Genomic DNA, 15,607 nt, shown 5'->3' with positions numbered 1-15,607 from the left:
ATCCATCCATCCATCCATCCATCCATCCATCCATCCATCCATCCATCCATCCGTCCGTCCGTCCATCCATCCGTCCATCCATCCATCTATCCATCCATCCATTCATCCAATCAACAAATACTTATTCAATGCCTACTATGTGAAGATCCCTGTGCAAGGTTGTGGTAGTGGTGGCAGATGCAAAAACTAACAAGACCCTGTTGTCACAGAACTTCAAACAAAAATACAGGGTGTTGAGTGTCAGAAAAAAAAAAATTAAGCTTTATCTGGTAATCAATGGAGAGCCATTTGCATTCTGTGTATACAAAGGCATGATAGATAAAACAATGTAATAAAATAAATTCAATAAATATTTATTAAGCACCTACTATGTGCCAGGCACTGGAGACACAAAAGCGGCAAAAGACAATTCCTATCATCAAGGAGCTTACAATCTAACAATAATTTTGTGTGTACATATGTTTCTGGATAAATAGAAAATATTAACAGAAGGAAAGCACCGGAATTAAAAGGTGTTAGGGAAGAGTTCCTATAGAAGGTAGAATTTCAGTTAAGGAAGCCAGGGAGTCTGTAATCAGAGTGGAAGAGGAAGAGCATCCAGTCATGAGGGACGGCCAGAGAGGATGCCTGGACACTGGACTATGAATCAGGGGACCAGTTAAGGCATGGTTCTGTCACTCTTATAATCATGGGCAAATCCCTTAACCTCCCTGGACCATGATCTTCTAAATTACGGAATCAAAGAATGGCCCAGATGATCTCTAAGGTCCTTCCCAGCTCTAATCTGCAGTATTCCTGACTCGAGTCTTTCTCTGCCCCAATTCATCCTCCACACTGATGTTCAAGTGCTTCTTCTAAGCACAGGTCTGACCATGTCATTCTTCTACTCAGTAAACTCCAATGGCTCCCTCCTGACTCCTGCATCAAATACTATTTTCTCTTTACCTCATTCTATTTTAATTCCTATTTTTGTGTAAGTTTTATAATGTATGTATTAGCGCAGTAGTACACGTACATGTATCTATAGATAAGTAAACATATACTTATTGAGGATATATGCTTACAATTTTTCATTGGTAAGGAGGTACAATCAAAGTCTGGAGACTTCTTATTGCCCTGGACTCTCTTTTTTTGCTCCTGTTCAATCGTGTCCAGTTGTTCATGACCCCACTTGGGATTTTCTTAGCAAAGATACCACAGTGGTTTGGCCATTTCCTTCTCCAGATCATTTTACAGACGAGCAAACTAAGGCAAACAGGATTATGTGATTTGTCCAGAGTCACACACAGCTAGTAAGTATCCGACTCCAGGTCCAGCAACACCCTTCCATACACTCTATTCCTTCCTATATACATCTTTCATCCAACCATAACTTATATACAGAGTGAACTCTGCCCTCTGTTAAAAATCTAAACCACAAAAACTGCCTATGAAGGTAAAATGGAATACACTTATATACAGATGTATGCCAACAAATGGCATTTTAGGATCACAAGATCATAAACTTATAGAAGAAAGGGGCCTTAAAGGCCACAGAATCCAATTTTCTCCTCCCTCACATTTTACAGAAGTAGGTAAGTGACCTGCTTAAGGTTACAAAGAGAATAAGTGACACAAGAAGGATTTGAACATGGGTCCTCTAATATGAAATACAGTGGATTTCCCTCTTACTGGCTTTCAGTGAAAGTTTCCCCAAATTACAAATGAAAAGACTATGACACTAACAATTATAGAAAGACATTCAGTCCAGCTGGTGCAATACAAGGAAAACCATAAATATCATAAATCATGTAAATAATGTGAATAATAAAAACCACAATTATATCAACAGATGTTGAAATTAAATAGCAAAATCTAATACCAGTGTCTGTTAAAAACTCTAGAAAGCAAAGTTATAAATACATTTTCCTTAACATAATAAATAGCTATCTAAAATCCAGCACAAACAAATCAATCTATCAGTCTATCTATCTATCTGTGTGTGTGTATACGTGTAAAAGAGAAAAGTCAGAAGCCTTTCCAATATGATAAGGGATAAAGCAAAGATGTCTATTATCACCACTACTATTTAACATCATCCTAGGAAATATATAGCATTAAGACAAGAAAAGAGAAATTGAGGTAATAAGTGTAAACAAAAAGGGGAACAAAAGTAGATCTCCTTCACCTGATGTAATTTACAAAAAAAAAATCTCTCAGGAGTCAGCCAAAAATTAATGGAAGTAATTAATAAATTCGGCAAAGTTGCAGATTATAGGATAAATTCATATTAATCATGACAATTCGGGTATATTACCAACAAATTCCAGTAGGAAGAAATAGAAATTCCATTTAAAATAACTATAGAATATATCAGAATATATCAAATATTTGAGAATCTATATGTGAAGACACATCAGGAGCTATGTGAACCCCAACTACAGAACATTCTTTGCAGAAATATAGATCTAAATAATTGGAAAAATATTAATTGTTCAGGGGTAGGTCAAACCAGTGGTAAAAATTCAACCTCATTCTACAATTCTACCCAAATTCACTTAATTCAGTACCATACCAAATTTCCAAAGGATTATTTTATATAGCTAGAAAAAACAAAAATGTTATATGGAAGCATATATATATATATATGTGATCATAATTTTTTATTGAAAGGGATATACAATCAAAGAAGTCTGGAGACTACTTATTGCCCTAGATAACATTTTTACATATTGTATTTCTCTCTGTGTGTATGTATGTGTATGTTTGTATGTATGTATGTATTTACATATACACATAGGTAATACATACACATATTATTTATATATATAGAAAATATATAGCATGTATGGTTTCTACATATAGAATATGTACAGTATATATACTTTATATAGACTATATAGTATATATACTTTCCATAAATAAATATATATAGTCTGTATATATACTTTCCATATATAAATTCTATAAAATATATACTTTGTATAAGAGAATATATATAAAGAAAAATTATGTAGAGCATATGTAAACTTTATAGAAAAGGATACACACATACACACACAAATATTTCAAGGGTGATAATAAAAAAACAGGAAGGAAAGGGGCATATCAGTACCAGATCTTAAACTACATTACAGAGCAGTTATCATTAAAATTATTTAGTGCTGGTTAAAGAAATAGATGCAAATGCACATACTAGCATGGTGTAAACCCAAAGACCCCTCAGAGACTGGGTTAAGGCTCCATTATTTGACAAAAGACTGCTGGAAGAAAATAGAACTCAATTTGGCAGAAATTAAGTAAAGAGGGGAGGCTAGGTGGTGCAGTGAATAGAGCACTGGCCCTGGAGTCAGGAGAACCTGAGGTCAAATCCAGCCTCAGACACTTAACACAAAAACTAGCTGTGTGACCTTGGGCAAGTCACTTAACCCCAACTGCCCTCTAAAAAGCAAAAAGGAAAAAAGAAATTAAGTATAGAACAAGATTTCACATTCTTCAGGAGCTAAATATTCAAAGAATATGGACAGGTGGTTTTCAAAGGAAGAAATCCAACCTATCAACAACCATATGAAAAAATGCCCTAAATCACCAATAATTAGAGAAATGCAAATTAAAGCAACTCTGAGGTTCTGCCTTTCCCTCTTGAGATTGCCCAAGAGGACAAAAGAAGAGAATAATGAATGCTGGAGGGGCTACAGGAAAAGAGGAACATGCGGCAGCACTGCTGATGGAACTCTGAATTGGTCCAGCCATTCTGGAAAGGAATTTGGAACTATGCTCTCCAGAGTTACTGAAGTTGACTCAGCACGACCACAACTGGGCCTATGCTCCAGAGTGATCAAGAGAGAGAGAGAAGATCTCTATGTACAAAAACATCTATAGCAGCTCTTTTCATAGTGACCTCAAACTGGGAATTATAGGGGTGCCCATCTATTGGGGAGTGATTAAACAAAATGTGGTCACGAATGTAATGGAATATCACTGTGCCGCAAGAAGTGAAGAGAGATTTATTAAATCTGATCTCACTTTTTTTTTTTTTATTAAAAGCAATCGGGGTTAAGTAACTTGCTCAAGGTTACACGACCAGTTATTTTGTGTGGGTGCCGGTATCTGAGGTCTCCCGATGCTGGGGCTGGCCACCTGGGCACCCCTATATCTGATCTCACTTTATTCTTACAACAACCCTGTGATATAGGTGATTATTATCCCCATTTTACAAGTGAGGCAGACAGAGGTTAAATGACTTGCTCAGGATGACACAGCTAGTATGTGTCTGAAGCAGGAACTGAACTCAGGTCTTCTTGACTTCGGGTCTAGCGCTCTACCCCTGCTCTACGTAGCAATGCATTTGATGAAATGGTCAGCTTCAGAGGAAACTGGGACAACCTCGTGAATCAATGCAGAGTTAAGTGAGCAGAGGAAAACGATATATACAACAGCAACATTACAGAGGAAAAACAATTTTAAGAGATTTAGAATTCTGATCGATGCAATGACAAGCCAGGAGGCCAGAGAACTAAAGATGAAGCATACACCCACCTCCTGCCAGAGAGGTAATGGACTTAAGATGCAGAATGACACGTTTATTTTTGGAAATGGCCAATGTGGGAATTTGTTTTGTGGACTAAGCATATCTGTAACAAGAATTTTCTTTTTCTTCTTCCAAGTGTTCAGTCCATAATACAAAGGTTTAGAGCGTCCAAATCCTGGATATATCCAATATATATCTTAATATATCCAACAATTCAGTTCAGCGATGTATGAAGTCCTCAATATGTGCTGAGAATACAGAGATTAAAATGGCAGTCCCTGCTCTCAAGTATTCTACATTCCACTGAGGCTAAGGAACGGTAATGGTGTTTAAGTGGGTAAGGTAGGATGTCATGCCTACTGATGGGGGGATAGTTAAAGAAAGTGCAATATATGAACGTGGAGGAATATTGCTGTAACATAAGGAACGATGAATATGAAAAAAGAGAGGTATGGGTAGATTTCTAAAAACTGATGCAAAATTGTCACTTAGGGAAAAAAATAGGACATGATATATTTATTTGTGAGTCACCTGCATAAAGATGATAATCAAACTCATGAGGGTAGATAAGATAGGCATGGGGAAACAAATAAAGAAAAATGAAAGAAGTTCTAGAACAAAATATTATACGCCACACTCACATTTAGTGGTCAGAAGGGTAATGAATCTGTAGAGGAAATGAAGGAAACAGATAAAGAACCTGGGGAGGACTGTGTCACATAAGCCAAGAAAAGTGAGGGTACACAAGAAAAAGGGGTGGTGAACACCTTTTCCTGCAGAAAAGTCAAGGAGGATAAGAACTGAGTAAAATAAAAGTCATTTATTTAGAAATTAAGAGCTCATGGGTGAACTTCAAGAGTTATACATGTGGTCATTTTACAAGAAAAACAACCTGATCAGTCCATTCTAAGCCCCAAGCCCCATTCAAAACTGGGGACTGAACCCCAGCACCCCCCCCCAAATCATGAGGATTTCCAAAAGGAAAACCAATATTATTTCTAAGTCATTGAAATAAGGTAGAAAATACCTTTGAGAAGCTTTTCTTGACTCAAACATTACCTACAGTCACAACAATGGGAAGAATACAGTCTCCTAAGAGGTTCTAAGCCTTTTAGGAATGAAATGTTGATCTGGTCTAAGACTCAAAACTAGAGAATCACTGAATTTTTGAGTAGAAGGGGCTTGGAGATCGTATCATTCAAATCTTTTATTCAGCAAATGAGGCCCAAAGAAATTAAATTAAAACTTGTAGCTATAGGAGTTAAAAACTAACGTATAGTGCTTTACTCTGTACAATATTATGTAGCTAAATATTAACTCATAGTACTTTAAGTTTTACAAAGTGCTTTCTTTACAACAGGCCTATAAGGTAAACAGTGTTAACATTATTATCACTACTACTCAAACAAGAAAAGTGAACTGAGCTCAGAAAGACTGTCTTTTGCCCTAATTAGGTAAGTAAGTTAGTGGCAGAACCAGAACTAGAATGCAGGTGTCCTGATTCATGCTCCAGAGGTCAGTCCACTAAATCACGCCGTTACACTTCACTCTGAACGAACAGCAAGAGAACACTGTCAGTTCAAAGGCCCAGGGACAGTGTTATTGTATAATTTCACTTTGGGCAATAAAATGAGGAGAAAAAAAGTTTGGTTTTTTCCTCATGCCAAATCCAGGAATTCCAGTTCTACAACAGTGAAAGAATATAAATTATCTTTCATCAAACATTATCAAGCTATAAAGTATTTCAATTATAATTTTGCTTTCTATCTCTATGTAGCAGCAAGCACCCCAGCATCTCCAGGGTGGCTGCCACCACAGGTTCTTGGATCTGTTATGTTAAAGGAAAGCAACTCAAAATGGGTTAACAAGCTTACTTTAATCAGTCAAATATGTATCATTTACCTAGTTCAGGGGAAAGAGGTCAGCACCCCTTCAGAATATACAGACAGAATTATCAAGACAGAAATAGATCAAGTAGACAGATTTCCAAACTGTCCAACCATTACATCCATACCAAACAACATCTGGGTTTCAACATCTGGGTTTTTCAAAGCCGAGGGGGGGCTGTCAACAATGGCTTCCCAGAATCCAGATCAAATCACAGAACGCTTCTCAAAGTGAGCCCCAAAACAAAGCCTCACATCAGGGCTTATATAGCCTTCTCCTGGCTCAGAGAATGTAACAACCTTATTGACTCACTGGCCAATAAAGAAGTATCTACTGAAAAACAAGCCTCCCACCCCAGGCTCCAGGTGCACTTTAGCCTAGGGGCTAGATAGATCTAAAGGGAAGATCTTTAAATTTACATTCCCATTAAATTCTACCACCACAATTCCAAAATGATTTTGCCAAGGGATATGGCACAAAGGGCACTGTACTAAAAATCAGGAGACCTGGGCTCCAATCCAAACTCTGGATACTATCTAACATCTAACTTTTTGGAATCTAAGTTTCCTCACCTATAAGAGGTGGGCTGAACTAGATGATCTCTAAGGTTTTGTTTTTGTTTTCTAAATTTATTAATTTAAGGGCCAGCTAGGTGGCGCAGTGAATAGAGCATGGGCCCTGAAGTCAGGAGGACCTGAGTTCAAATCCAGCCTCAGACACTTGACACACCTACCAGCCATGTGACTTTGGCCAAGTCACTTAACCCCAATTGCCCTCTCCCCCCCCCCAAAATTATTAAGTTATTTATTTTTAACATTCACTTCCATAAGTTTTAAATTTTCTCCTCCCTCCCCAAGACAGCATGCAATCTGATATAGCTCTACACATATATGCCTATTAAACACATTTTCACATTAATCATGTTGCATAGAAGAATTATAACAAATGGGAAAGACTGTGAGAAAGAAAAAAAACAAAACAAAAAAGAAAACAGTCTACTTCACTCTACATTCTGTCTCCATAGTTCCTTCTCTGGATGTGGATGGCATTTACCATCACGAGTCCTGTGGAATTGTTTTATGTCCTTGCACTGCTGAAAGGGCATTGTACAGTCATTGCACACTGTGGCTGTTTCTGCAAACAATGTTCTGGCTCTGCTCACTTCACTCAGCATCAGTTCACATATGTCTTTCCATGATTTTCTGAAGTATGCTTGTTTATTCTTTCTTAAAGCACAACAGTATTCCATTACATTCAAATACTACAACATGTTCAGTCATTCCCTAATTGATGGGCATCCCCTCAATTTCCAGCTCTTGACCACCACAAAAAGAGCTGCCATAAATATTTTTGTACGTGTGGGTCCTTTCCCCATTTTTGTGATTACTTTGGGATACAGCCCTAGAAGTGGTATTGCTAGGACAAAGGGGTCTCTAAGGTTTTAAGAATTATGAGGGCTCACAAGAGGGGTTTGTGTCATCTGGAAGCACTAGCAGGCTCAGTTTTCAAATATGATGAACGATAATTTCTTAGATGCCATTTTCTAATTTGACTAATAATGTTCCAACACTCTACATGATTTCTCCTTTGCGGATCTGCACAAGAACTCAATGGGGTACATTACTTTTTGTGATAGAACTAGAAATAATGTAGTTGCCTGCTGAATGGGGGATAGCTAAAGAAATAGTGATACATGAATATAATGGAATATTACCACACTATAAGAAACAATGAAAAGAAATTTACATGATAACTTTATTATATATTTAAAAGGAACAGCAAGTTATGCATAATAGATTTGCAATTTCAGTAGCAATCATCTTTTTAATTATACTGTTATGGAAATGCTTGTTTTATCCCATAAATTAAAAAAAAATAAAACAGAAACAATGAATATGAAGAATTCAGAGAAGCACAATAAAACTTGGACGAATACTCACTTCAGCAGCACACGTAACTAAAATTGAAATGATGGAGAGGAGATTGGGATAGCCTTTGTGTCAGGATGACATACAAGTTCATGATGGGTTCCATACTTTTAAATTAAAAGAAAAAAGTACTTATATGAACTGATGAAGTATGCAGAACAAAAACATCCAATATTCAATATGTATAGTATTTATTTTATTTTGCTTTTTGGAGTGGGGGAGGGCAGGTCAATTGGAGTTAAGCAACTTGCCCAAGGTCACACGCCTAGTAAGTGTTAAGTGTCTGAGGCCAGATTTGAACTCTGGTCCTCCTGACTCCAGGGCCGGTTCTCTATTCCCTGCACCACCTAGCCACCCCAATGTGTAGTATTTTTAGCTACAACAATGAAAACATGACGAGCAGTAACACAAAACTGGAAAGCACATAAAGACAATGATCAACCTTGACCCTGGAGAAGAGCTGAGAAAACACAAGTCCCTCCCTTCATTTCTGAGCAGGAGACCGTGCATGTGCAGCAGTGCCCATCTCGTCAGACTGGGCTGATGCTTGGCTGGCTTCGATGAACCATTTTTTTCTTTTTTCTTAATAAGTCTTTGTTACAAAAGAAGACTAATAGGTAGGGGAGTGTGAGAGAGAGATATGTGAAAATCCATGGGATCTGAAAACAAAAGGAAACAAGTGAAAAGCCCTAACATGATACCTCATAGCCATTTCTATGTAGACGACTCCCAAATCAGCCTAACCAGCTTCTCTCTCCCCATCTCCCATCTGACACCTCCAAGTAGACATCCCATAGGCATCAACATATCCAAAACGAGAGCTCATGATCTTTGCACTTAAACCTCGAGACTCAACAGTGGTTTATCACAATGTGCTATCCTTGTCCCAGGCTCCCAAAGATTTACAGGCCAACTCTCCAAGATGGAAACTCAATGTGAACATAAGACCTCAAGCATGATTTCTGACATACTTCCCACATAACAAAGGCTGCTTCATTAATGATTAAAATAGCAGCTGGTGATGGCTTAAAGCAAGTTAGCCAGTTAGACAACTCAGCATATGTTTAAATTCCCTCTCTTTATCCAACAACATATCTCCAAAGAACATTCAAATGACTAGTGAAATACACAGGTATTCTATTAGGTGGAATAAAGAAAAAATATCAGTGAGTCTGTAAGAAAGTAGGCTACTTAAATTCAATTCTCATAAGAGGTGTTAAGATGCAGAAGACATCACCACAAGGAATTACAGGGCAGTGATAAAGGCTAGGAGAATAAATTAAATCAAGGTTGTGTTTGATGGCATGAGCCCCTTAATTATAGCTACTATGATCAAATTTTTTGTCCACATGCCTCTAAAAAGGTGATACACTATATTAATTAGGCGTATTTATAGCTGGGGAGAAGATCTGACCAAGAGTAGCCTCGTCAACCTATAATAAGGTTAATGCATCGAGCCTTTGTTCTGGATTTAAAGGCATCTCCCAATGGAAGGTGTGAACATCTCCTCTTTGCCGATACTGTTTGGGGAATTTTGACTAGTCAAATCTAGTCAATAAGTACTTATTAAGCACTTACTAAGTGCCAAGCTAAACTGTTGATACAAAGAAAAGTAAAAATTAGTTCCTGCCTCTAGGAGATCATATCCCAACGGAGAGACAACATGAAAATAATGACGCACAAATAAGATATACACAGGATAAACTGGAGATAATCTCAGAGGAAAGGCACTAAGATTAAGGAAGGCTGTGAAAGGCTTCTTGCAGAAGGCTGGACTTTAGCTGAGACTTGGAGGAAGCCAGAGAAGCCAAGATATGAGGAGGGAGGGAGTTCCAGGCATAGAGGCCAGTGAGTGAATATGTCCTAAGTTGGGAGATGGGATGTCTTGTGCAAAAACCAGCAGGGAGGCCAGCGTCACTAGACCCCAGAACACAAGGAGGGGAGTGCAGGGTAAGAAAAGCAGAAAGGCTGGAAGGGATCAGGTCATAAAGGGCTTTAAAAACCAAAGAATTTTTATATTTTACAGAATTTTATATTTGATTTTGGAAGGAATAAGCAGCCACTAAAGTTAAGTGAGTAGGAGGTGATATGGTCTGACCTCAGCTTTAAGAAAATCAATCTGACAGCTGAGTGCGGAAGGGATTAGGATGGGGGAGAGACAGAAGGCAAGGAGACCAATCAGTGAGCTACTGCAAATAGTCCAAGAAAGAGGTGATGAAGGCTTGCACCAGGGTGGTGGCAATGGCAGAGGAGAGAAGAGGGGGTATATGAGAGATGTTATTAAGGTAGAAATGACAGAACTCGATAAATAATGGAATATGTCAGGGAGACGGGTGTCGGAGAGAGTGATGAGTCAAGAATGACACCTAAACTGCCAACTTTGCTGACCTGAAGGATAGTGACAGGGAAGTGGGGAAGAGGGATAGTTTGAGGAGAGCTGAGTTTACGATGTCTACAGGACATCGAGTGTGAGACAGCTGATGTGCAACAGGCGGGTGTGAGAGTGGATATTAGGAGAGAGGTTAGGGCTGGACAAACAGATTTGGGAATCATGATGAGATCAAGCAGAATAATACAGAGAAAGAAGAGAAGAAAGTCCAGGACAGAGGCATGTGGGACACCCAGTGTTAGGGGGCAGGACCTGGATGAAGATCTAGCGAGGAACGGTCAGACGGGGAAGAAGAGAACCAGGAGAAAACACTGTCATGAAAACAAAACAGAGGAGATTACCAAGAAGAGGATGGCTGACGGTGTCCAAGACGCTCCCTAGGGAGTCCCAAACTTGAGAAGAGGAGCAAGAGGCTCTCAAGTAGAGGAACAGCAACCTGGGCATCTCTGGTCAGTGCTCAAGTTCCTAGAAGCAACCCCCTGGAGACAGGAGCTGAGCTCCGGAATCAACGAGAAGGGAGGATCGGTCATGGTACGGAGAACAACCCTGACCTTTGCCCTCTGTTATTACAGTGATTTTTGTGAACTGTGTTTGTCCAATGAAAGGAAGGTTGAGTCTACCCTCGACCAGAACTGAAATCGAGTTTGTTAATCTTTGTAAACAAATGTGGTAAAGCTAAGGAACAAAAGTTCTGAAAGACGCCACTGAAGACTCAAATCCTTCAGCATCCCCTCCATCTTGTCTTTTACTTCAGTTCTTGCAGGATAGGGTGACTTGATCTTTACCGATATCTACCCCTCTATTTGTGCCCTTGATCCCAGTTCCCTTCCGACTCCTCCACAAGCACAGTCCTTTGATGATCCTCTCTCTCTCTCTGTCTCTGTCTCTCTCTCCCTCCCTCTCTCTCTCCCCCTCTCTCTCTGTCTCTCCCTCCCTCTCTCTCTCTCTGTCTCTGTCTCTCTCTCTCCCTCTCTCTCTCCCCCTCTCTCTCTGTCTCTCCCTCCCTCCCTCTCTCTCTGTCTCTGTCTCTCTCTCTCTCTCCCTCCCTCTCTCTATGTCTCTCTCTGTCTCTCTTTCTCTCTCCATCTCTCTCTCTTTCCCTCCCTCTCTCTGTCTCTCCCTCCCTCTCTCTCTCTTCTCTCTGATTCTCTCTCTCCCCTTTATTTTCAATCTCCCCATCTCCACCCACTCTTTTCTTCCTTTCTAGAAACAGGCCAAAATCTTCTGCACCTTTAAAAACCTTTCACTTGCTCCTACCATCCTTCTCCCAATTTCTGTCAAGGCATCACCATTTTTCTGGTCACCCAGCTTATAACCTCACAGTCTATCCTTGACTTTTCACTCCCTCATCCCCTTCATATCCAATGAGATGCTAAGTCCTGCTGATTACACATTCTCAACATCTTTCCCACTGGTCCTCTTGTCTCTATTCCCATCACAAGCACTCTGATCCAGGCTTTCCTCACCTCCAGCCTGGACTATTGGAACAGCCCTCCCGATTGGTTTTATATACATTCCTCCCTTTGCCAATCCATTCTCCACACAGCTGCCAGCCTGATATTCCTGAGATGCTGGCTTGCCCATTTTCAAAAACCATCAAGAGCTTCCAACTACCTTTAGGATAAAATGCAGACTACTTGATTTGGCATTTAAGTCCTTTACAATATGGTCCAGCCTATCTTTTTAGTGTAACTCCTCCTAAAACATTCCATACTCCAACTGACCAGCTTACTTGCTGATCCCCATATAGCATTCTATCTCCTACCTATGTACCTTTGCATATGCTGTCCCTCATGCTAGAAATACTCTCTTTCTCACCTTGACTTCTTGGAACCCCTGGCTCCTTTAGGGGGCTCACCTCCATTGCCAGCTCCTTCAAGAGGCCTTTCCTGCTTCTCACAGCTGTTTGTCTTTCCTCCCCCAAATCACTTTGAATTTGTGATGAAACAAGTTCTTCCCCACCTCCCTCAACCTGGGACTTAACTGGCACCACCCTCTCTTGGTGCAGCTTCCTGGTCACCTATGGGCATAAAAGGCCCATCCATGTGGAGTTGAGACGCTTCTAGGCTGGTGCTTGTCTGAAGGTCACTAGAATACCTATATTTTACCATGTTAACCAGAAACATATGAACAGAAGGGGGAGAAAATTCATAAAAGTTAAGGGTCATTATACCCTTTTTGCATACCCTTTCTGTATTAAGATAAAGTAACTTCCTCTTCTTAAGTGTTTAATGACTTATGAATGCTTCATTTGGTCCCCAAATCAAGCCTGAACAGGGTAGTGCTTTGGCTTTAGGTCCACCCTCAACAGTGTACATTATATCCAGTATTTACTTATCTGAAAACATCACATCCCCCAGAAGGATAGAAGCTCCTGGGGCGGCTAGGTGTCATAGTGAATAGAACACCAGCCCTGGAATCAGGAGGACCTGAATTCAAATCCGGCCTCAGACACTTAACATTTACTAGCTGTGTGACCTTGGGCAAGTCGCTTAACCCCAGTTGCCCTGCCTTCCCCCTTCCAAAAGGCAAAAACAAAAAATAAGCTCCTTGACAGCTCTGTTTCTCTCTTTCCCTCCTCAGTGCCTAGCATATAACGGGTAGCTAATAAGTGCACATTGGTTGATAACCAAGCTTGGAGAGCTGGCCTGAAGCAATGAGAGGTTTTCTTGCTCAGGGTCACACAGCTGGTACATGTCACAGAGTTAGCACCTCTGTCTATTTGACTCTGAGATCCAGGCCTCGATCTATAACCACATACTGCTTCTGTCTCTGCCCCTCTCTTCTTTTGATACTTATTCCTTACAGACATACACACCAATGCATGTATTCACAAATGTACATTTTTTTAATGCCAGAATATTCTACCATCCATACGCATTAGCACTTATTTTGTGATGAGCCAAATTACACATGTTACAATGCAGGCTGAAGTCTCCAGAAGACACAGGATAAAGAATTTTGAAACCTTGCCTGGGACATACAAATGCCTTGACCTGACTGATTGCTAGGTATTGCTTTATAAATATTCATTAAACTCTTTTGGGGTAAAAATCAAGTAAGTCTTATTCATTTCTAGACCTTCCAGAGAGGGTGGCTTGTACACAGAGATTAATAAATATCTGTGGACTGAAAACTTGATAGGTTCATATCTCAATGACAGAAAAAATAAATTCTGATATTTGAAATCTCTGCAGTTTACCAATGCTATCACTCCGTGTATTCACAGGCAAAGTTCCCCCAAGAACAAAAACCAGCCTTCACTGTTTAAAGAGCAAATAAAGAACTGGAGTGGACATGGAAGTGTTCATCTGGGACATAATAATAACTGCACTGACCATCTCAAATATTTGTTTGTCAGCATCTCTCCTGCACGTCCCCTTTTCCCCTCCGACACTGCCACCACTCTGGTATGGTCTCTCACCACCTCACACCTGAACTCTCTCTGCTTCCAGCTGGTGTCCCTGCCACAAGCCTCTCCTCAGGCCAGCCCACTCAGCTGTGAAGCCCAGGTTCCACCATGTCCCCTTCCTATCAGTGGTTGCCTATTCCCTCTAGTATTAAATATAAAACCCTCTGTTTGGCTTTTAAAGCCCTTCACGCCCATCCAGCCTTCTTACATTCTGCTCCCCTGAATGTACTCTAGGATTCAGCTGCACTCACTGGCCTCTCCTTGCTGTTTCTTACACAAGACACTTCCCTTCCCTACTTGGTGTCTTTCCACTGGCTGGAATGTTCTCCTTATTCACCTTGCCTCCTGTCGTCATTCAAGTGTCGGCTAAAATCCTACATTCTACAAGATTGCCTTTTCGAGTCCTTGTATTAAAAGGTCCCTGTATGAACAGGGTGAAGGTGAATACCCTCCCTCCGAGATTACCTCCGATTTATCCTGTATATATCTTGTAGACACATGGCTATGTGCATGATTCTACCTCCCCGCTCGAATGTGAGCTAGAGGGCAGGGCTGGTCCCTAGTATCGGTGCAATGTCTTGGACAGAGTAAGTGCTACCTCAAAGCTCCCTGACTTGACTCATGTCTCTCTGGACTCCAACTTGTTTGTGTCCTTTGTGTATATATTGTTGTTTAGTTGTCCAGTGACTCTTCATGATCCCATGGACTACGCTATCCATGGGGTTTTCTTGGCAAAGATACTAGGATGATTTGCCATTTCCTTCTCCAGCAGATTAAGACAGAGGTTAAGTGACTTGCCCAGGGTCACACAACTAGTCAGTGTCTGAGAGCAGATCTGCACTCAGGTCTTCCTGACTCCAGGCCCAGTGTTCTGTCCATTTAGCCACCTACCTGTCTCCTTGTGTGTGTGTTAGATGCCCTCTAATAATAGTTAACAATTATATAGCACAATCACTAAGTGCTAGGCACTTTACAATTATCTCTCATTTCATCCTCACAACCACCCTGGGAGGGAGGTGCTTATTATCCCCATTTTACAGATGAGGAAAAGCAGATAAGGAGAGTGAAGTGACTTTCTGAGCGTTGCACAGCTAATTAAGTACCTGAGACTAGATTTGAATTCCTTCTTCCTGACTCCCGGCCCAGTACGCTGCACCACCCAGAGGCACAGCTAACTAACTCTAGCTGCTCCTGTAAATAAAATGTAAGCTCTCTGACAGCCAGCACTGTGCCTTGGCATTGTGGCTTGTCTGCAGAAGGCTATAACAAATACTTGCTGAATTCAGTACAATTGTTTGAATTAGTCTAGTCAATATAGTCAGGCAGAATTGGACATTCAATACTCGGACACCATGAAGCTGCTTTAGCACAATAGCATCCCTACATATGTACATCTCACCAAAGAAAACTGCTTCTTACATGCTCACTCAAGCAGAACTATAAAACCATGCCATGAATAAGCCTTGCTTTTCACTGCACTA

At 40.3% G+C, this 15,607-nt stretch overlaps 1 protein-coding gene and 1 non-coding gene across 6 annotated transcripts in view; one reads left to right on the top strand and one right to left on the bottom strand.

The window, feature by feature from the left end:
* TOM1L2 (target of myb1 like 2 membrane trafficking protein) overlaps nt 1–15,607 on the bottom strand; it is a 151,148-nt gene that overhangs the window by 131,691 nt on the left and 3,850 nt on the right. The window lies entirely within an intron of this gene.
* Nucleotides 8,330–8,437, top strand: LOC138161177 (U6 spliceosomal RNA). The gene has a single exon (XR_011168299.1). It is a non-coding gene; the product is annotated as a U6 spliceosomal RNA (small nuclear RNA).

The sequence above is a fragment of the Petaurus breviceps genome, unplaced genomic scaffold, assembly GCF_028583685.1.
Source record: "Petaurus breviceps papuanus isolate PSGF00001 unplaced genomic scaffold, PetGlider_PUasm1.0 183, whole genome shotgun sequence".
Lineage (NCBI taxonomy): Eukaryota > Metazoa > Chordata > Mammalia > Diprotodontia > Petauridae > Petaurus > Petaurus breviceps.
This window is presented reverse-complemented; position numbering and strand designations above follow the sequence as displayed.